Source organism: Marmota marmota, unplaced genomic scaffold, assembly GCF_001458135.2.
Source record: "Marmota marmota marmota unplaced genomic scaffold, marMar, whole genome shotgun sequence".
Classification (NCBI taxonomy): Eukaryota; Metazoa; Chordata; class Mammalia; order Rodentia; family Sciuridae; genus Marmota; species Marmota marmota.
Window position 1 is genome coordinate 24,651,349 of NW_026000241.1, and position 24,276 is coordinate 24,675,624.

Consider the following 24,276-nt stretch of genomic DNA (forward strand, 5'->3'; position numbering starts at 1 on the left):
GTACTTATAAGGGTGAATTACTTAACCTCTTTACACATTAGTGCTTGCAATTGTAAAATGAGGATATTAATTCTGTTCAAAGAAGTTTGAGATCATTTATTTGTTGGTTTTTTCTTTTTTTAAGGAATGACCTCCAGGCGATGAATTTCCCTCTTAAAACTTATTTCATTGTGTCCCATAGATTCCGATATGTTGTGTCTGTGTTTTCATTTATCTCTAAGAATTTTTTGATTTCCTCCTTTATATCTTCTGTAACCCATTTGATCATTCAGTAACATATTGTTCATTTTCCATGTGATGTAGGATTTTTCCTTCCTTCTTTTATCATTGATTTCCAGTTTCATTCCATTATGATCAGATAAAATGCATGGTATTATCTCCACCCCTTTATATTTACTGAGGGTTGCCTACCTTGCAGGCGCGTGGGGTAGCTCTGCCCCTCCGCGGGTTTCTGGGCCTGTTCTGCCGGTGGGTTGCAGGTCCGCCTACCTTGCAGGCGCGGTTGGTGGCTCTGCCCCTCCGTGGGCGGCTGGGCCTGTTCTGTCGGTGGTCACAGTTCCGCCTACCTTGCAGGCGCGGGGGGAGGGGGCGGCTCTGCCCCTCCGCAGGTTTCTGGGCCTGTTCTGCAGGTGGGTCGCAGGTCCGCCTACCTTGCAGGCGTGGGGGCAGCTCTGCCCCTTCGCGGTCCGCTGGGCCTGTTCTGTTGGTGGTCACAGTTCCACCTACCTTGCAGGCGCGGGGGCGGCTCTGCCCCTCCGCGGGTCGCTGGGCCAGCCAGAGTGTCTTTTGAATGGTAAAAATCAAATCTTTCTCCTGTTCAATTCTGAACAGGCTCAGCATATTTAGGGAAGAGTAGGAGGTATGGTTTGGCTGGGGTGAGATTTATGGTGTGATGGTGGGAGACCAGGAATTTTCCTCTTGGCACTGAGGAGCCACTGGGCATCTCTCAGCCTGACAGTCACTTAATAGAAGTGCCGCTTTTCAGAAGACCTGCAAAATGAGACTGGAGAAAGGGAAGGAAAAGAGAGATGTGTGTGTTCATCATTTTGCTTGTTCCTTAAGTAGCCTGCTCTTGTTAGGAAAAAAGTGACTCAGTCCTTCCCTATGATGAAAATTCAGTTTAGTTTGGACACACACACACATATACACACACACACACACACACACACAGAGAATATGAAACAGTCAAGCATTTGAAGGATGAAGGGTTAGAAAATCTCATGATCCTTATAATGAGGGTCCATCAGGTTCATAATGAAAGTCCCATCCAGACACCCAGAATAACACAGAAGGCCATGGGCAGAACAAAGACCTGTGTGTGCTGGAGAACTCACAGAAGAGATGAGAGAAAAGGTGGGATGGGTGCTATGCTTTTCTGTGTGATAATTGTGCCATATCTGATGTATTACATAAGGATTGTGCAAAGGGACATGGTTTTCTTCAGATGCAGAGGTCATGCCAGTGTGTGCTGAGAAGTGGGTCTGACTAAGTGAAAAGGTAACAGGAGATCAGAGGAGAATAAAATAGCAGCATAAGGAAGGAAAATAGAACGGAAAGAGTGGGGAGTTAGCTAAGCTAGACAACAGGGAAATATGAAGACAACAGGGAAACATGAGAGGTAAAGGAATTACAAGAAATATTTTAGTTATTTTGTGGGGCTGCATTTAACTCATCTTATTCCAAATGAGCTTACCAATTATATATCCTTTTACATCAATGTATCTCCTACTTATTGAGCTAATATTGGAATTCTATACTATTATTAATTTTAAAATTTAAATTTATTTTAATCTTAGCATATCAGACTGACCATAATACTGGAAGCAGTAGCACAACCAATAGCAGAAAACTTTTTTTTTTTTTTGAAATATCAGAATTGTTCTCTCTAATAGCCTTTAAAATGTATCCTATTCTGTATGTTGGGCATTTTCTTAACGATGTGCTTTGGTATAGGTCTGTTGTGATTTTGTATATCTGGAGTCCTGTAAGCCTCCTGTATTTGATTTTCCATTTCATTACTAGGGTTTGGGAAATTTTCTGATATAATTTCATTGAAAAGACTGTACATTCCTTTGGTTTGAATCTCCAAGCCTTCATCCATCCTGATGAATCTCAGATTTGGTCTTTTCATGTTATCTCATATTTCTTGAAAGTTCTGTTCATGTCCTCTTATTATCTTTTCTCCATGGTCAACTTTATTTTCCATATTACATATTTTGTCTTTGTTTCCTGAAACTCTTCCCAGTGGTCTAGTCTGCTGGTGATGCTTTCCATTGAGTTTTAATTTGTTTTATTGATTCCTTTATTTTGAGAATTTTCAATTGATTTTTCTTTGGGAATTTTATCTACTTATTGAAATAGTCTTTCATTTCATGGATTTTCTCTCTGATTTCCAGCCTTACATTGTAGTTTTTACCTCACAGATCAGCTTAACTCTGAACTTTCTGAATTCCTTCTCTGATATCTCCTCCACTGGGATATCATTGGATTCTGTTATGGAGGTATTTTGATTTGTTTGGGATGGTTTGTTCCCTTGCTTTTTCATATTGTTTGTATAAGACATACAAGACATACCCATTTATCAGTAAGAATCTGAGATGGCAGAGCTTCGATCCTGTGAATTTATAGTGTTCCTGAAGATTTCAGTACCTCATGTTTTAGGGGGAGACTAATAACAACAACCACCAATGCAATCAATATTCAGCCCTAAACTGAGTACTTAGTTCCTATTTTGGCATCCACACTGTTATTTGGCACTATAAACAAAAATGGTATGATAGGCAGTTGCCAATAGTAGAAATATTATGTTTATAAAAGAGTTTGCTATTTCAGAAAGGTGAAAAGGGAGAATGCAGAGGAGATGTAGGAGTAATAATTGAGAGGGAGAAGGAGAGAGAGTGTTGGTAAGGAGTTAAAGGAAGAGTGAAAAAGAGAACAATAGAATTTGGCTGTTCACAAAAGAAAAGAGGGGAAGAGAATCAAGGGAAACGACAGGAGAAAAACAATACAGAACAACAACAGCAAAAATATAAACCAAAACCAAGTTATTCTAATCAATGACACCGGTCCTCAAAAGACAGAGTCAAGAAAATAACGTATCTTCAAGAAATGCTAGAAAGAAGAAGAATGAGTCAAATATGTATATTTAAAAATGTCCACGGACCATTCAGCACATAAAAGTTTTTTTTTTTTTTTTTTAAAGGCTCTTGATGGAAGATTAAGGAATTTTTTCTGTTGCAATGGTCAAAAAAAATTGCCTAAAATGTTACATGTTAGTTGTCAGTTCCCAATTATCTTTCTTTACGATTTTTACTGAGTATGTATTGTGTGTAAGAGGAGGAGTCGGGGGATGTCAGTTCCTTCTTTTTGGGAGGCTAATCAGGTTGTGTGTTCTCAGCTTCCTTTCTCAGCAGCATGAGGTGGGGCAGGTTGGAGGGTGTTATCTACTCCATGCCCAGTAAGGTGTCGCTGTAGAGTTCTGTGACAGGGGTTCCCAGAGGCAGAGCTCCTAGAAGCTGGTTTGGGGTCTGGCTAGACTCCTGGTGTTTTGTGGAGTGATGTTTTGGTGAACCTTTTAAATCACCACACCTCCAGAGCACATCTGCTTCCAGTCTGCTCTGGGCATCTGTATAGCTTGAATCTCCCCTGGGTTCCGCTTGAGCAACAGAGGAATCTGTTTTGCTCTACTCTGTCCACATATCTCGGTCATCTGAGCTCAGTCCCAAAGTGCACATTCATTCCTCCCCAACCCAAATCAAGTCCCTGGACATCCCCTGCTGGTCCTGCGAACCAAGAGATTCAAAATGTGAGAGACACACAGGACCTCTCTGGTCTGATTGTCTCCAGTTCCCCTGGGTGCAACACTTTCCGTGCCTGAATTTCACCTGGTTTTCTAATCACATTCTGGGTAGTACCGTGGACTTCTGCCAGGTCAGGCTTCCAAACCCAGCTGGAATTACACAAGTCTGGGTGCCTGGCTTTGCACCCACACCTGCCGGCTGCCACAGCACAGCGGGAAAAGAAGGCGGCTGTTCCTGCTCTTCCAAGGAAGGTCACTGGGAAACACAGCATCCCTCTCACATGAAAACAGAATTCTGCTCACCCACAGACTCAGCTCCTCAATGTGCGTGATCACCTCCTCTCCATGATCACCTCCTCTCCATTTTAACATGCATGTCAGTTCCCTCCAAGATGCTCACTGTTACTCTCTGTTTCTCACCTGCCCACGGTGGATCTGTATGGGCAGCCGCAGGGGCTGGAGGTGGGTTTTTCTAATTTTTTCTTTTCTTTTTTAATTTGATTCTATCCAAACTTCTGAGTCCCTAGGCCATTCTGAGAGGCAAGAATTAAATCACAGTAGGATCTCTTTTTGTTTACCGGCCTCAAAGAGAAGTCGTTTGCCCATTTTTCTGGTCCTAGGCCCCGAAAAGTAACAGTAAGGTTACACTGAGAGAGTAACCTTCTCTACTCCACCATCTCGACCCCCTTTCAGCATTGTTATTAATTCTTCTTTGAAGTTCTAGTCGAACTTGGTGGAGAATCCAGTTGGTCCTGGGCTTTGTCTTTGTTGGAAGATTTTCGATAACAGATTTGATTTCATTACTTGATATTGATCTGTTTAAGTTTTCTATATCCTCAGGGTTCAATTTGAGTAGATCATATATCTCTAGGAATCTGTCAATATCTTAAAGATTTTTTAGCTTATTAGAGATAAAATTTTAAAAATAGTTTCTGACAATCCTGTAGATTTCAGTAGTGCTGTGGTGATATTTTCTTTTACATTTTGAAATTTGTTAATTTGAGTGTTTTCCCTTTTTCTTTTGGTTTGTTTGACTAAGGGTTTATCAATCTTGTTTATCCTTTCAAAAAATCAACGCTTAGTTTCTTTGATCTTTTCTATTGTTTTTTTTTAATTGATTCTGGGTCTGATTTTAATTATTTTCTATCTTTTACCAATTATGGTATTTTTTTGTTCTTTTTCTAGGGTCTTGAGACATTATGTTAGATTATTTATTTGGTATCTTTCTGTTCTTTTGATGTATGAACTCAATGCTATAAATTTTTCTCTTATAACTGTCCCAGAGATTTTGATAGTTGTTTCAATTTTTCACTTACTTCTAAGGATTTTTTTTTTAATTTCTCCCCTGACTTCTTTTGCTATGCATTCCTCATTCAAAAGTGTATTATTTAATCTCCAGGTCTTGGAGTGGTTTCTATTTTTTAACCTTATCAATTATTTCTGATTTCATTCTATTATGATCTGATAGAATGCAAGGTATTATCTCCAATTTTTTTTATTTGCTGACATTTGCTTTGTGACCTAAAATATGGTCTATTTTAGAAAATGTTTCATGTGCTGCTGTGAAGAAGGTGAGTTCGGTCGTGCATGGATGAAATAGTCTATAGATGTCTATTAAGTCCTTATTATTATTAGTAGTTTTTAGTTGTGTAGAATCTCAGTTTATGTCTGAATGATCTATCCAGTGGTGAGAGAGGTATGTTAAAGTCACCCAGAATTATTGTGGTCTAATTCTTAATATTGAGAAGGTTTTTTTTTTTTAATGTATGTAGATACACCATTGTTTGGGGCATAAATATTTACAATCATTATATCTTGTTGTTGTATTATTCCCTTACGGAGTATGAAGTGACCTTCTTTGTCTCTTCAGATTAATTTTGGCTCTAAGTCCACTTTATCTGATATGAGAACAGCTACCCCTGCTTATTTACAAGTAGCATTTGAATGGTAGGTATGTCTTTTCCCATCCATTCACCTTCAGTCTGTGGATGTCTTTGCCTGTAAGGTGAGGTGACTTCATATTTCGAGAAAGGCATCTGTATAATTATCTCTGTTGTAACTGAGAGATTGTATTATCCTTGTTTGTGAAACCCCCATAATTACTTTGTTACTTGAATTTTGAAAGCTGGCGGTATTTGGCTTGAATACAAATTTTTAAAATGAATGATGTCACTCTCTAATGCTAGTTCTGTTTATCCTAAAAATCTACCATCAAAGACAAGCAAGTGGCAGTTGATGTATAATGAGAAATTTTGAGTCTGTTGGATCTGAATTTAATTTGTGTTTTTACCTCAAAATAGGCTGCGCCTGATAATCGTTTGATGGCTGGAGTATAATCACTGGGTGAATGTAACCCATTTGTTTAATTGCCCTAACTCCTCACTGTACTTACAGTTAATTGGTTCCCATTTAGGTCTTCTTAATAGAGACCATAAAGCAGTAGGATTAGAGAAACCTGAAAATGAAAATTGAGTCTTTTCTTGAGGCCAAGACCTAACAAGTGCTCATCTGTTTCATTTTTCACAGTCTTCATGACAGGTTAAGGAGAAGAAGTCTCTGAGGAAGGAGATTTATAAATTCTTTTTTACTGTTTTGGGCCCATGAATGTTTTTATAGCCAGGAAGGAAAACAACAACAAAAACAACCTCCACCACAAAGCATTCTTTTGTCTAATTGAAACTCTTCTTTTATGACTTGAAATTCCTTTTTGGATTTTAGTGGCTGCACAAAGCTGCTGGTCACTAACCAATATTGAAATTCTGAAAGATAATATTCTAAGTTTTTTCTTCTAAGTTTCTTTCCTCATTCCTCATAGTTCATCTAACCCTTTAATTCAGACTTCTAGATATTGCAGAAGAAAAATCTCATCTGAAACCTTCTGTCTCGGAAAAGTCATGGGAATTTATCTGGTGAGGAGGAATACAAGTCCCTTTTCAAAAAAAATGATTTCAATGCTGCATTTTTAAACTTAAACATACTTATTTACCTCAAAACTGACCCAGGAGCATACCTGCAGTATTTTTTTTTTAAGTTGCAAAAATGTATATTTATACTTGGCCAGCTGGACTTTGTTTAGATGACTCCAGTGTTTTGACAATGTCCAAAGCATCGTAATCAGGAGATAGTCAAACATGTATGCCTTCTCTCCATCAGGCTTGATCAGGGTGTTGACCTTGGCCATATCAATGCCATAGAGCTTCTGTTGTAGCGTGTTTGCATTGGGGCTTGATGGGTTTGGCGTCCACACTGAGCACAAGTGTGCTGTTGTCTTCAGTCTTCATGGCTGACTCAGTGGTCAGGGGCATTTGGTGATGGCATAGTGGCCACGCCTGTTTCTCCAGGAGGCGCTCCTCTGAGAATGTTTGGGTTGCCTCTGGAACAGCAACATCTCGGGCTGCAGAAGACAGGTGATGTGCAGATCTTCTTTGGTGGCTGTGGTCGCCCTTTAAACTCTGCCTTCGTGGCCTTGGAAGCCTTTGTTTCAGCTTCAGCTTTGGAATGGGTATGAACTTGCTTCTTCACATTTGGTGCCATTTTGGTGAAAAGGGCATTTCCTCAATATTGAGTGGAAAGAGAGATTACCAGTAGTATGTATTTTATGATCCTATAAAAACAGAAATACTTGAAAATATTACCAAATCCAGCATGCATCATGGACTAAAAGTGAGCTAGAAATCAAGGGACCACAATTATAGTTAAGTAAACAGAAACCCAGAATTCCAAATCTGAAAAAGTTCATAACTTGTTGACTGAAGTGTCTTGTATTATTTCCTTCTTACAAAAGCAGTATGTTCTCAGTGCAGAAAATAAGGAAAAGCATTCCATTTAGGAGCACTCAGAATTCTACTAACTCAAAAGAGGGTGGAAACAAAACACACAGAAAATAGCTTGGTGCCCCAATTTCAGATATTTTTCTAGACAAACACACACACACACACACACACACACACTCACTGATGTAAACCAGAGCTTTCCCATAGCTTCAGTTTTAATGTTTGTATCATACTCTATTATCTGGATAAATAATAATTTATTCAATCATTACCCTTTTTTAGACGTTCACATCTTTTCAAGCTTTTCCCTAGTTCACATAACATACGGCATGAATCATTGGCTAAAAATAAATTAGAAATAAAAAGACAAAGTCCTTTGTGGCATAGTAACTTTTAGCACATCATCGTCTCTTACCACCACGAATAAAAGCCCCAAATTACACTCATCTGAGAACTTATAAATAAAAAAAATATTTTTGGCCTTATTATTTCAGATATTTCTGCTGTGTACCATGCAGTAATTTTCTCTTGACTAAACCGAAGAAGGTCTGTGTGTGGGGAAGGCCTGTTGTGTTGTTGGTGACATGTTCCCTACTTGTTTAATATGCTGTATCACAGCGGGTTACAAGAGGATGGCTTCATGATTTGACACCCTCTGGTTTCTGATGTGGAACATATTGTTTCCACTCAGTTCCTACCTCTAAGAGCCTGTCCTGTGTGAGGCCTCTTTATCCAGCTGCCAGGAATTGCCAAGAAGAAGGTGTCATGGTGGAAGAAAGCAGGAAGTGCTAATTACCAGGGAGAAGATGCCATCCTCTAGCTAGCACTATTTGCTGGGATTGCTTTAGACCACTGAGAAAATGAAGCCAGAGTGTTTCTCTATAACATGGGATGATAGCAGGAGGGCCTGGAAAAGAATGAAAGCGGGAATTCCAGGTGCATAGAGAGGCACCCTTCCTAGTCACCATGAGGACATGAAATCAGTGAGAGATGTAAAAAGTAGAGTTTGGTTTAATTTTTTTTTAAGTAACCACATAGGTAGTTACTTGGGTAGCAAAGATTCAAATTTGGATTTGTTTGACACTAAAGCAGAAAAAAAAGATAAATGAGTTTTTTTATTTTTTATTTTTTGTAATAGTAAAACAATTACCATTCTGTGGAAAATCCAGTTTCTGGGGATAGTCATCAGTGATCAAGTTCTAATTTTCTCAGAGAAATCTCTCCCTTGACCATTAAAATGATAATAGCTAGTTTGAAGTTTTGTGGCCTTATTTGTGTCGGTGTCTGAGTTTAAAGTAGATCTGTCTTGGAATGCCAAGTTTTGACTGATAGTTTGGGGTCTGTCCCCTCCATGATTGTACCAATCAAGAGTGTCCAAGGGCTACTGGTCAAGTAACCTGCCCATAGCACTTCTCAGATCAGCAAGGCCCTTCCTCCCAACCCAGTTATATATAATTAGAAAACGATTTTCATTGTTCCCTATGCATGTTCCAGTCATACGAGTAAGATAATCTTTCCTTGGTTATAGGCATCATTGCTATCTAGTGCTACTGAATTTCAAGTTTTGTGCAACTGAATTAATGTCACATAATCTGTATTCTGATGGAAATCAAGTGTTTACTGTGTACCAGGAAGGCAAACTGGTGGTCAAGGGGCTACAGATCATGGATCTGGGAAATCAGTGTGTACCAAGGCTCTGGAGGAGGTGGTGTTTGACGGGAAGCAAGAATTGGATTAGGAGGACATAGCACGAGGGAGTTTTGACTTCAACCTTTATGGTAATGACCCTTTTCCCTAATTCACTGGGAAATGAAAAGCTATCAGAAGAGAATTTCCCAAGTCCCTGCCTCCACATCTTCCCACTTACCCACACTAATGTCCCTGCAATTGACCTTCTCTTATGTGACCACTTCCATGGTTTTGGTGAAGGTTTCCTCAAGGACATGGCTCTAGCACAGCTCACCTCTAGCTTCTGAATAAATTTCTCTGCTTCCTTTACTTCATTCCAACTAATTAACTTCTATCTTGTCATTTTTCTTATTCTTCAAACAAATTCTGTAAAAGAGAAGACCTGACATGTAGCAGGTGCTCAGGGAGCCCTTGTTAAATGGAGGAATGAACATAGGAACTAAGTTAATAAACTAAACTATTATTTTTGTAATAGGTTAGATTTGGGCTGATTTAGACCTGTTGGTAATAAGAGTAAAAAAGAAAAGGAGGTTGGGTATAGCCTTGAAGGAACAATTAAAAATCCTCAGTGATTTATATACATATGTAACACAGGAGAGAGAAGAAGTAACCTGTAATTCTAGGATCCTGTATTTGACAATAAGATTCACTGGTGATACAACTTACGGGTATATATGTGATAGGAGCAGTTTGTTTTCCCCTTCAAGTAATTTCATCTCCATTTTTTTCAGGTGATGTTCTCTTTTGGGATTTCTAACTAATGGTAGACCATTAACAATGAGCCCATGTGGAATTCACTTCTATTCACTTAGAGTTGTTTTTAAAAAATTTTTTTTTGTAGTTGTAGATGGACAAAACGCCTTTATTTTATTTATTTATTTTTATGTGGTGCTGAGGATCGAACCCAGTGCCCCACACCTGGTAGGCAAGTGCTCTACCACTGAGCTACAGCCCCAGCCCTCACTTAGGGTTTTGATTACTCCTTAGAGTTGACCAAGAGCGCTACAGAGATGACCCACAGTTGGAAGCATTAACCTTTGCCTGGGCATCCCATGCTACTGCAACCTCAGTGGCTTGGGTTAGGTTCACTCATGGATTGGCTGCACAGATTCTGAGCATTATAGGCTGCCTAGACACAATATTTTGCAAGAATTCTCTAACAGATTATTTCCTGCTTTCCTTTCTCTCTCACTCTTTTTTTTTTTTTTTTTAATTTGAAACCATATTTTATTTGGTTTGGGACATTTTCCCAAATGGATACACAGTAGACATGAGTCACATTTTCTGGCTGTTCAGCTGAACTTCTGGACACATTTCCTATGTTTAGGGGAATTTCTCATCTCCTAGATATTCTTTCCTCCAAGGAGTCACCAGAAAGGTATATTTTCTCAGCTTTCCTTGCAGCTATGTGACTCGGACTCCAACCATCAGATAATAACCTCAACAAGACTTGGACTTGCATGGGAGAAATGGGAGAAAGCACATAGGACAGAGTCCAGTTTGTCGTGGGGAGGGGGCGAGAGCAGTGGTGGAAGACAGCAGTCCTGAGGCCCTGGTGTTCAATTTCTAGCTTTGGTGTGAGCTGTGCCTGGGCCAATATAATCTTGACTAGACTGTTATTCCTCATTGTATAGCCTCCAATCTCAATTCTTGGGTCTTCCCAGAGGCTTTGCAAGCCTCCTAACAACCTTCAACAAATGCTGTTCCTGTGTAAATGACACTTAGTTCTGTGGTACAAGTTACAGTGGTGATGATTATTAATATAACACAATAAGGATGAAAAGAGAGGACATTGTATATAACATACTAATTCCTTCTTCCCTCACCAGACTGAGAGAAGAATGCAAAAATGGCTATGGATCTTTGTGTCTTTATTATTAATAGTAACAAATAACATTTTCTGAGCACTCATTATTTCCAGACATTGTTCCATAGGATACTTTGGGTGGGTTTTATGATAAGAACCACCATTATCTGTACTTTCAGGTAGGAAAAATAACGTTTGAACAACATGCTGTTTTTAGCTTGGATGCCACAGAAAACGGAGCTTACATGCTTCCTCTTAACTGGAGAATGGGGTTAGTAATCCTAGGGTAGTGAGAGTAAGGGGGAAACGAGAAAAAAGGGAAGGAAGGACAATGTGATGTGTTATCAAGTTACATGGGGGCAGACCTAGAAGCCCGACAGAGCAGTTGGCAGAGACCTGGGTGTGGAAGCTGCTGTGCTCTGGCCATGACTCTTGGGAGGAAATCTGTGCTGGAGGCCAGTCCTCACTCTAGGGAGCTGAAGTGCTGGAAGTGTTAGGAACTGGGGGGCTCTTCACTGAACAAGCTCCTGAAGTCTGGGAGGGGGCAGGTGGGAAATGACAGACCAGAGGAAGGGTAACCTATAGACATGACTCCAGTCTTTGCCCCTGTGGTCTCATGGCCTTCTTTCTGTGTGTCTATGCCTATGAATCTCTGTTTTCTCTTCTTATGAGGACAATAGTCATGTTGGATTAGGACTCACCCTCATCAAGTACGATCTCATCTTAATTACATCTGTAAAGACCTTCTTTCCAAAGAAGGCCACATTCACAGGTTCTGGGGAGTTAGGGCTTCAACCTATATTCTCAGGGAACACGCTTTAACCCACAGCACCATCTAAGTGACTAGAAGAGACATAGGTAGGACTCCCAGAGGAAGGGAAGTAAATAATTTCATTTTCAGTATTTTGAGATTGAATTGATTTAGAGATAGAAAGGCTATTATGTCCAATGAGCAACCCAATTATATTTCTGGAGCTTCAGAGAGTTACTGGCTGGTGAGGAGACAGAAGGTCATTAGCATCTGTTTGATGTTTCTGTAAAATGCACATATGCTAAAAACCTTGGGGAGCCATGATATTTAAGGGGGGGGGCGGAGAAAGGGAGAGAGAGGGAGGAAGTCTTGGGATAGATTTGGAGTTAATAGACAGGAAGAAGGGAGGGAGACAAAAAGGATATAACTAGGAGAAAGTAGCATTAGACAAGATAACAGAAAGCTTCCAAGGAGGAACACAATGTTTTTCTCAGGTTAGCAGCTCATAGTATTGCAGAGTGGCAGTATTGAGAACTTGCATTTACCTATGTGTGATTTCCTGTGGTTTGATGAAAGGGATTGGAGGATGTCCCTTGAATTTTAGATAGGAAATGATTGTCTGGAGAGGTTTCAGAGGAGTGTGAGGGCTGAAGCAAGATGGCATGACACCAGCCAACAGAGGAAATTGTTGAATGAAGAAACATGAGAGTAGGGGTGCTGAATGGAACCAGGGGTCTTGAGTTTGTTTGCCTTCAGACATTGAGGACAGAGAGGTCGAAGGAGTGAGAAGGAGCAAGCCAGGATTCAGGATGCAGTCCCGACTTCAAACAAAGAGCTTTTTTGATTTCTGTATGCTGAGCTTCTGCACTTCATTTAATATGAAGAGAGAGAGTTCTGAGACATCTTTGGAAACTGTTGAATTAGCTATTCTGGCCCTAAAAAAAAAAACCTATTAATCATTAAATATAGCTCTACACAGAGTAATTTACAGTAGTAGCTTGAATGAACACATTCAGACAATTTTGGGTTATTTAAGGTCATGTTTTCAAAAGGACCTTAACCGACAGGAATTGCTATTAAAGCTGTAATTATTTGCATTTCAATTCCCAACTAGCTTTTATAATTCGGATATGTGTAAATTTTAGCTTTTGAATTTTGGCTTGCATTTGAGGAGAAAAAAAAAACATTTCTCAGTATTGAATTATTAAAAATACCATGGAGATTTTGCACCAAACAGATTTTAATACTGGTTCAGTTTTTAGAGCATAGATTGCAGTTTAATAAAAATATATTTTTATAATTCTCTGCATAAGCAAAATTACTGGTAGTGATACCTTTCAGAAAATCTCATGTATTGTACCTTATCATTATAAAAAAAATTCATGTTGGTTGGAAGAATTTGAAAAATACATAAACATATAAAAAATACTAAAATCACATGTAATTCCATCACCCAGAACTAACCATTATTTCAATGTTTTTCATTCTTTTGTATTATGAAATATTTCATAAATATAAAAAATACATTTATGCACACTGAGTTTCAATACAAACTGCTTTATTATATTTATTTAAAAGTTTTTCCAAAGAAATAAATGTTATGGATTCAAATGAAGCCTTATCCATTCCCTTTTATCTTTGCTCCCCCAAAGTAACCACTCTCTGTAACTTGGTGAAGAGTGTTCCTTCACTGTTTTCATCCTTTTACAGTGTATAACTATTTATAGTCTGTATGCAGAAGTGTCTTAAGAATAGTCCTCTTCAGAGGGAGATCTTGCTAGAGCTCTGAGAAAAGGGCTGAGCTGAAGTCTTGGAATGGGGGTGCCCCCAAAAAGCAAAGCAAACCCCACCTATGAGTGTGGCCTGTTGGAGTTGGGAAAGGTGTGTGTAGGGGTGAGCTCTTGATTACAACTCCCTCCAGAAACTGGAACATACTGGCTGTGCATTTGGGTCTGGTTTTGAGATGACAGCCTCCCTCCTTGGAGTCTTCTAGGAGAGCCTAGTAACTCTTGGGTCCTGCCTGAAAGATCATACACAGGAGTTTGGCCTGGATCTCTGCTCTTCTGCATGGTAACTGTGTTTAATTCTTTGAGAAACTGCCAAATTGCCTTCCAAAGTGGCTGCAGCATTGTACATTCCCCCCTGGTGATGGGTAGAGGTTTCAGTCTCCTGCGTCTTTACCCTCAGCTATCATTACCTGTTTTTGTGATCATATCCATGCTAGTGTGACATGGCAACTCACTGTGCTTTTGATTGGCATTTCCCTATGACTAATGAAGCTCAGTGAATTTTTTTTGCACATTTAAAAAAAAGTGTGTGTGTATTGTTGAGTGTAATATTAGTTTTTTTTTTTTAATTTTTTATTGTGGGTTGTTCAAAACATTACAAATTTCTTGACATATCATATTCCTATTAGTTTTTTTTTTTTTAACTTAATCTGAATTGTTGGACTCTTAACAGATATATGACTTGTAAATGTATTCCCCTATGTGGTGGATTCTCGTCCCATTTCTTGATAGTGTTCATTGAAGCACAAGAGTTTAATTTTGATGACGTCCAACTTTATGATTTGGTTGTTTGGCTACATCATTTCAAGAAACCATTGGCTAATCCAGAAATCACGAGACTTACACCTATGTTTTTTTCAATGAGCTTTTTAGTTTTAACCCTTATATTTAGGTTTACACGTAATAATTTCAGTTTTAACTCTTACATTTAGGTTTACACCTAAAAGTTAATTTTTATACATGGTATGAGTTAGGATTCCAACTTCATCCTTTTCCTTGTGTATATCCCGTTCTCTCAGCAACATCTGTTGAAAGAACTATTTTTTCCCTATTGATTTGTCTTGGTGTCATTATCAAAAATCAGTTGACCATCAATCAGCATAAGGATTTATCTCTGGACTCTCAGTTTTATCTTATCAATCTGTATGGGTACCCTTATGTCAGTACCACACGGTATGGATTACTGTAGGTCCATAGTAAGTTTTGAAATCAGGAAGCATGAGCCTTCCCACTTTGCTCTTATTTTTCAAGATGGTTTTCTTTAGTTTATGTTCCGTGTGTGTTTATATGAATTTTAGAATCAGCTTGCCAGCTTCTTTCAAAGGAGTCCTTGCATTAAAGCTTTAGATCAATTTGGGCAGTATTCCTACGGTGACAGGCTAGAAAATGACCTTGCTCCTCAAGATGTCCATATCCTAATAGGATCGCTGGAACCTGTGAATATGTTACATTGCACATTGAGGACGATTAAGGCAGCAGTGGACTTGAGGTTGCTGGGCCTAATGTAGTGACAAGGGCCTTAAAACAGGGCAAAGCAGGCAGAAGAGAAGTGTCCATGTGATGTGCTATGCAGAGGACTTGCCTTGCCACTGCTGACTACAGTCAGGAGGGGACCATGGCCAAGGAATGCAGGTAGTGACTGGAAGCCACAAAAAGCAAGAAAATGGTTTCTTCCCCAGAGCCTTGGAAAAGACACACAGTCCTACCAAACCTTGATTTTAATCTAGCAAAACTGTTTTAGAATCATCCAGAACTGTAACATTTCTGTCTTTAGTCACTAAATTTGTGGTAACTTGTCACAGCATCAGGAGGAAATGAATGTAGTCATTTAAACAATAGCAACTCCTCCAATTTTTGAACACGACATGTCTTTTCATTTATTTAGGTACTTTTTAACTTTCTTTCAATGATGTCATATAGTTTTTAGTGTGCAGGTCATACACTTCTTTTGTTAAATCGATTCCTAAATATTTTACTCTTTTTTGATGCTATTTTAAATGATTTTTTAAAAAATTTCACCCTTGGGGCTGTGGATGTGGCTCAATCGGTAGCACGCTCGCCTGGCATGCGTGCGGCCCGGGTTCGATCCTTAGCACCACATACAAACAAGGACGTTGTGTCTGTCAATAACTAAAAAATAAATAAATATTAAAATATTCTCTCTCTCTCTCTTTAAAAAAAAAATTTCACCCTTGGTTAGCTCATTGCTAGTTCGTAGAAATATAAATGCTTTTCATATATTGACCTTATATCCTATAACCTTACTAAACTCATATATGTACATTAGCCATAATTGTGGCTCTTTTGAATTTCATGATTTTCCGTATCAAAGATCATATTCTCATTTGTAAATATAAATGATTTTACTTTTTTCTTCTCCATCTGGATGCCTTTTATTTCTTTTTCCTCTCTCATTGCCTTGAGTAGAATGAACATACTTCCTTGTGTTGTTCGTAATTTTAGAAGGTATTAGGGAAATATAACCTAAAAACAAAATCTCTTGCCAATCCAGGCGAGTTCTCAACAAAAACAGAAGACAAAAAAAAAAAACAGTTTTATTATTGAAAAATCATGAAATCAGAATATGAACTTTGTCACAGGCAGTCCATTAAAAGAGACCGCAAAAACATAAAGCAATCTCATCCTTTGATACAGCCAAGCAGCTGCAGCTGACATCATAAATAATAACTAGTCTTAAGAAGATGTGGCAATACCATCTGTCACACACATCACATCCTAGTTTCTTGATAACTGGGGTAGCCTTGTGTTGTTAATTGACTTTATCCAAAAGAAAACCAGATTTCTCACATCTTTGAAATGGAAGGTAGATTTGTAAGTTGGAACCAGGTGGAAACTGGGAGGTAGGTGCTCTGTTTTCTTTGATGATTACATTTCAAAAAAAAATCTCCCTTCTTACATGAGGGAAAAATCGGGTTTTCCCTATAATTCATATAATTTACCCTCAAGAGTAAGAGTTTTCTATCTTTTACCATTGAGTACAATGTTACCTGAGAATCGAGTGCGTGTCTGTATCAGGCTGAGGATGTTCTCTCCTCTCCTTAGTTTATGGAGTGCTTTCATCATGAAAGAGAATTGGGTTTTTTTTCTGCATCTACTGAGATGGTCATTTTCCCCCTTTATTATGTGAACATGGTGTAGTGTACTGATTGATATTCATATTTTGAGCCAGCCTTGCATTCCTGATTTCACTCCTGCTTGGTCTTGGAAGATACTTCTTTTTATATGTTCCTGAGTTCAGTTTTCTAGTATTTTACTGAGGATTTCTGTGTCTATACTCTTAAGGGTTATTGGTCTGTAGTTTTCTGTCTCTTAATTTTGGGAGCAGTGTCTCAGAGTGAGTTGGGAAGGGTTACATCCCCTTCAGCCTCTTGGAACAGTTTGTGAAGGATTGGTGTTGTCTTTTCAACATTTGGTAGAATTTACCATTAAAAGCCAATTGGCCCTGGGGATTTCTTTCTGGGAAGTTTTTTGATTATTAATTTGATCTCAGTTATACTTCTATGCAGATGTTGTTTTACTTTTTTCAGTCATTTTATCTATTTCTAATAATATGTTCATTTCACATATGACATATAATTTGGTAACACATATTTGTTCATAGTATTTTCTTAAAATTCTTTTATTTTTGTAAAGTCATTATTAATGTTTTCTCCTTCCTTCTTGGTTTTAATATTTTGAGTCTGAATCATTTTTTAAATCAATGTAGCTAAATGTTGGTCATTTTATTGATTTTTCAAAAGAGCCAACCAACATCTCTTTGAGTTGCTTTTCACTATGACTTTTCTATTTCCTATTTCATTTATTTCCCCATTTTACTTTCCTCTGCTTACTTTGGATTTAATTTGCTCTTCTTTTTCTAGCCTCTAAAGTAGGTTAGTTAATTAATTTAGGATTTTTCTTCTTCTTTTTTTTTTTACATACGCATTTACAATCATAAACTCCCATAGAAGGACTGCATTAGTTATGTTTCATAAATTTTGTGCTTTTGTTTCCATTTGTCTCAAATGATTTTCCAATTATCCTTTTAATTTCTTCTTTGATCCTTTGTTTACTTAAGAATGTCTTAGTTAATTTTGAAAGGTTTGTGAATTCCCTAAATTTTTTCCTGTTAACGATTTCTAATTTAATTTCATTGTGGTCAAAGAATGTACTTTATATGATTTCAGTCCTTCTAAACTTAATGATTCCATTAATCTTTCTATATGCCATTCTTATTGTATCTATTTTTTTAAATAGTCTTATCATTAAAATTTTTCTCACATTCATAAGTGATTTATAAGATGGTTTTTCATATCTCAATGTTTTTATTTTTTTCTTTTGGAAGATTATTTTTATATGCTTTTATTATAGAATGTATTTCATGTAATTCCAGTTTTTCAAAATAAATTGAGAAATTCTTTGTATTTTGATAATTCAGATAATCATTGCATAGCAGTTTATCTCCACGTTTTCAGATTGATAAAACAGTAATCAGACGTTTGCTCAAGCTTTGCAATTTGGACAGACTTGGTGAGGACAGCTTGTCTTTGTTCGATGCATAATCAACTGGGGCAACTCAAATGGGATGGGAAGAATCCCCTCCAAGAAGGATGATTGGTACTGCATATTGACTGGGAGTTCATGGGAGCTATTGACTGGACCTTTGGTTTACTTTCCTGTTTTCTCTTCCATGGTTAGACTGGGCTTCGAAATATGGTGGCTGGGTTCCAAGAGAGTGTCCCAAGAGTTACAGTTCCAAAAATATAGCCTACATATACAGGTACTCACCAAGCTTATATGTTAGTGTCATGTGTGCTCATTTCCACTGACTAAAGACATGGCCAAACCTAGAAATAGTATCTGAAGGAACAACCCTAGAAATAATGTCAAAAGTAAACATGCCAGTACAGTTGATTTCTCCGCAGGTGATGAAACTAATAGTCTTCCATGCCTGATATGGAGTAAAATTTATAAATTGCTTGAAGAGAATATGTTTTGTTTTTAGACTACAGTGATCAATATATGCTTATCCATGTATATTTATTGGCAAATTATTCAGATCTTTCATATCTTCATTTATGTCAATGATAAATCTATGAATAAAAATCTCCCACTGCTATTGTGTATTTTAAAAATTTAGTGGTCTTAATATGTGTAATAGTTTCTGCTTCCTTTATTTTTATGTAGTTTAAAATAAATTTGTTAAGGATTATAAATCTTTATTTTTAATTGCTCATATCACTGGATACAAGTGGCTGTTATTGTGTTGAATACTTTGTTTCTTGTCCCAAATGCTCTTTACTTTTTATTAGTATGGTCAATTTTCATTTTCATTTTTTCTTCTTGTGTTGAATTTGTAACGACCCTGTCTGGAATTGTCTTTTTGTTGAAAACGAAAGATTTTCCTCTTGAGCAGGGGCTCTTATCTTTCAGTCTCTTTTTTTTCTCATACAGTGACTCCCTTCACAAAGCTTGCTCATTCATACTTCTCATAATTTGAAAAAGTAGGGGAAGTTTTAAAAATATATACACATGCATGTATGTACATATATATGAATTTAAACATATATATGTATGTGTATATATATATACACACACTTTTTTAAAGATTTTTTTAAAGATGGACACAATATCTTTACTTTATTTATTTTATTTATTTTTATGTAGTGCTGAGGCTCAAACCTAGTGCCTCACATGTGCGAGGCAAGCACTCTACCGCTGAGCTATAACCCCAGCCCCAAGAGTTTTAGGGTTGAACTTAATTAAGGTGACCATCTCCAAATGTGTTAAACAAAACAAAGTACAATCATTATTTTGCTTTTTAATTTTTTTTCTTTTACACTCTGTCTCGTTTTAAACATCCAATGAAAGAGGAGGAATGAAAATTATTTGAAGAAACATAAAAGTATTCTGTGCTTTTTATTTTTGAAAGTGTTGCACTAAACAATTCTTGTAACACACTGACAGGTTGTTGTTCTATTGTTTATGAAGGGAAACCAAAGCACGGAGAAGGTCTCTAGTGTGCCACAGCTGTACAGTGCCCAGGTGTTATTTGTTCAGCTACACCAGGGTCGTTGCTAAATTGATTTGTTCTCTTTGCATGGAGTTGACATCCCATGGACTACCCAGATAGCAGTTAATTTCTTATTTCTAAATGAAACACAGTTATTTGGAACTGAATAAAATACTTTATTTCCTCCTATTTTAAAAATTTGTTATTATTGTGCTGAAAGAGAGAAGGGATTATTTTTGTGAATGTTCACAGGTTAAAAATAATTTCGGTGGTATAAGAAACTGTGAATATGGAAGTTTTCAAGGATGATGCTCTTAAAGAAAGTAACACCTGCCTGCCTTGCATTTCAGTGACCTGAATAAGTAAAGGGGAGTTAGAGAGGACTACTCAGTTCCTTGCTTTGGGGAATTAGCAAATTCAGTATTGGTAAAAAGGTAATAAAAATGAATTCTCGTTCTTTAACCTTTACCTAGAAACCTCAGAGTCATGTTAGACAGTTGCTTACTTTTTGGACTTTTAATTTTTAATCAGGCTAGTAGAAATAATAACCAATTATGGCAAATTGGAGTGTCAGCAATGTGGAGAACCAAGAGAAGCAGCTTCTTGCCACATCAGTTATAGACAGCAAGGAGCTGTTTAATAAAATGTGACTCAAAACCCCTCTTCCCTTGCTCTCTGAAAGCTCTTCCTTGTTTATTGCCCCCCCATCCACATATAGTCTAATATTAGGGAAATTAATATAAAGATGCCGTACATGTGGCCCCGAGCTCAACATAATATCAGGCTCTTGCTGGTGAGCTTATCACCAACCAACAGCCCTTATCCAACTTATGTATGCTGGCCCTGGATTTCCAGGTTTTAATCCTTCTTCCCCATATTCTCCTTATCAACTTTCAAGAAATAGCTGCAGTATACGTCATAAAAGAATAGATCATTAACTCTGACAACTCAGACTGTGGTCTCGAGGAAGATGCTTTGGTTGACGAAAACACCTCCATACTTCTTAAATCATACCTCATCTGTGTGTTTCCTTGTGTTGGCTGAGCAAATGGTTTGCTAATGGGAAATAGGGAGACAGAATGAAATCAGCCATGAGAAGGCTGCCACAGGGTACAGCTCAAGATTTGTTTTTATATATTCAGAGTGATGGAACTTCTTCAGTGATGAAAGAGGAATGCATTTCTTTTCTCAGCCACAGAAGATTGCAGATTTGGGATCTATTCTTCCAGCATTTAATGAGCTAATATAGTGGTGATTCAGCATAAGACATTGACGATTCTTAAAAGTGACTTTGAGATGAATGTTAGCTATTTTCTGGAATAAAAATGCATTATTTTAACTAGTACACCACCAAAAAAAATTTCTTTTTACAAATTTGGTTTTGATTAGGGTAAAATTCAATTTTTAAAATAAGGTAGGCTCCCTCTTCAATGTTTAAGTCACATTGAGAGCAGATTTAATCTTTATCTTAAAACTGGGTACATAGCTATCATTAAGGTAGTTTTAAACTTGAATTAATGGACACAGCATTTTGGAATAGGAATAGATATTACAAAGCATGTCTCTTTCTTATAGCCATGAGGAAATTAATATTCACCCCTAGCACTATTTTCAAGGCCAGAGAGCCTACAGAGGTCACAGAACAGTTAAATGCCAATTCATGAGATAAGCTTTATTTTAAAAAAGTAGTCTATTTTCTTCATAGCACTTAACTTTTATTTATTTGTATATTAATTTACTTCTTTATGAGAATATGAACTCCATGAGACCAGGTGTTTTTGCGTGTGTGTTTTATCACCAGCCCATACTGTCGTACCTGGCACATCTTAGTTGCTCAGTACAGCTCAATACATGTTTGTTTGTCAAATAAATGAACATCTAACTGTCTGTGGAGCAATACAAGCCATGGATGCTTTTAGAATTTGTTATCAGAAGATCTCTATGAATTTACATAGTAATAGAAGGTTTTAACCAACAGGCAGATCTTGATCTAGGTGTCCAAAGTTGGTATTGCTAGGGGATGAGTGTACCAGGTAGGTATTACCATGAAGTAAAGGCAAAGATTGGGAAGGACCTGGTGAGAGCAGGATGCCACTGGTGTTTTGAGATCAGACATACTTTTCCCAAACTGGCCTTGCAAGAAAGTTCAGCCTTCCCCCATTGTCACCAGTTCCAACTTTTTAACTTGTGATAGTAAAAGTCCTCAATCCATCTGACTTTGACTTGAATAGACCAAAGGTTAAACATTTTGTTGTCCACACAGCCCTTTTCAGAATTCAGGAATATGAATTCCATCTTTACCACCACATTTACCCAACTATTTTTTTTAGCCTCTTCATTATTAAAGTCCCCATGAAATGTGGCAGATCTCTCTCAATAAAATAATCATAACAACAACAATGCTACTTTGCTTTTGTACAGCACTAGTATTTTTTGTGGCACTTGCACAAACATGAAAAAATTCTAAATTAATTGCAGTGTCACATAAAACTATTTGAAATCAATTGCGTCATATGGACAGTTACCACTGATCCTAGTGGGGAGATGAAAATTGAGTCTAGTTTGAATCTTCAGTTTTTTAGTGAAAGCAGTAAACCAATTACAAGCAGGTCCAGAGTCACACTGATAATCACCCATCCTGGTGATTCTGCTTTTTAATGTCATCAGTTTTACAGATGTTACATGAAAGTGCTTCTCTAGCTTAAAAGAAGTATTGCATAATCTATGAAACAACAGGTCAGTTTTAGTTGGGACAGTCATCTACCACTCATTCATAGAAAGTGCCAGTTGATAAGTCTTCCAAGTAGAGTGCCTAGCCCCTTGGGTTTGTTAAATGTTACTTACGTGTCTGAATCATGCATCTCCCTAAATCCTGACTACTGGAAGTAAGTGGTGCAGGTGGGAGGGTTTGGCATCTGGAAACTAGTAATGGTCACCTTTCCCTGTGTGACTAAGGAGGCTATTCTGATGACATACACTCCAGTTTGTTTAGTATTTAGCTTAAATGTTTACAGAAACTTTTGTAAAAGCATTTGTAAAAACTGGGCCTAGATTTAACATTTATTAAACATTAAATATTCAAGTATATTCAAGTATATTTTCTATTTTAAGACACTGCTTATATTTATTTTTTTAAATTTTTATTTGTTATATATGACAACAGAATGCATTACAATTCATATTACATACATAGAACACAATTTTTCATATCTCTGATTGTACACATAGTAGAGTCACATCCTTCATGTCTTCTTACATGTACTTAGGGTAATGATGACCATTGCATTCCACCATTTAACCTACCTCCTCCCTTTCCCTCCCTCCCCTTTTTCCCTTTGCCCTATCTAGAGTTCATTAAATAGGTGATTTCACTGATATTAGTGTACATCATGTTACATGAAAGATGTGTAATGCTTCAGAGAAATGTACCAAATGCTCCATATAAATTCTTTGCTTCATTATTTTTCCAACTTGCAGAAAACCATATTTAAGGTTTAAATAGTCCTTTTGTGCTTTTCCTAAATGAGGATGGTTTGGGCCCTAAAAAAGGAGAGTACAAAAATAATATTATAACTGGGATGGCCAGAGAAAATAGAATGCCCAAAGAAATTTGAATTTCAGATAAGTAATACAGATTTTTTTTAGTTTATATCCCCAATACCATTTCTTATATAAATATATCTCAAGTATTGTGTTTTTTTTAGTAATTCAAGTTTAACTGGGTGCCCTCTATTTTTACTGGGTAAAGCTGCCAACCCTAGATGTAGCCTAGGAGCAGGAAGGTTCTAAAATCTTTGTCGAAGTGGTGCCAATTTCTTTCAGTGGCTTAGCATGCTATTCCATAGCTCCTGAACATGTCATCTGATTTTCCTTTCATTCTTTGAGAAGCTTGTGTTCAGTCTTGGAGCTGTTTAGCTGTCAAGTCCTCAATATCTGCTCCATGGCAGCAGGCATTTGTGAGCTGAGCACACTCCCCCGATGCCTGGCTCAGGACAGGGACATTCAGAGGGTGAGGATCTTAAGAGACTGCTGACATCCAGGTTAGTATTACTTGCTGGGTATCCCTAACTGTCGGTTTTGCAGACATGAACTAATATACTCCAAATCCATGTAGTTTCTTCCTCCACATCTACTCCTGGCACTGCTACCCCACTAGCTACCCAAACCTGATCCTGGAGAACCTGGAGGAGGAGTGCCTCTTCCCTCCCCTTGCTTCCTCCCAACATCCAACCTGTTTGGAAGTCCCATGGATTTTCTCTTCTCATTTCTTTGCCACTGCATTGGTTATTGCCCAACCTTCCCATCTCTTTCCCAGCTCAATTTCTTCATGCCTCCATAGTGGAGGACACTTGAGGCTGGCCAGAATACCCCTTAACTTTTATGACTCCAGTGGGACCAGAGCATACTTCACCTCCTTTAGATACTTATGATAAATGAGGCCTCACAGAAAAGCATTAAGACATAGGTGGATATCTCTCCATTCACGAATTTACCCAGAGTCCTTTTTGCTAAGTTCCACTATCTCATGAAATATCTGAGTACCGTGTTTCATACTCTTTTTTTTTTTTTTTTAACATTTTTAAAAAATCTTATTTTATTTATTTAAATTGTTGATAGACCTTTATTTTTTTATTTTATATGTTTCTTTTTTTTTTTT

General features: G+C 37.5%; 1 protein-coding gene across 5 annotated transcripts in view; it reads left to right on the forward strand.

The window, feature by feature from the left end:
• Positions 1-24,276, forward strand: part of Nek10 (NIMA related kinase 10) — a 210,725-nt gene that overhangs the window by 93,285 nt on the left and 93,164 nt on the right. The gene's annotated exons all lie outside the window — the stretch shown is intronic.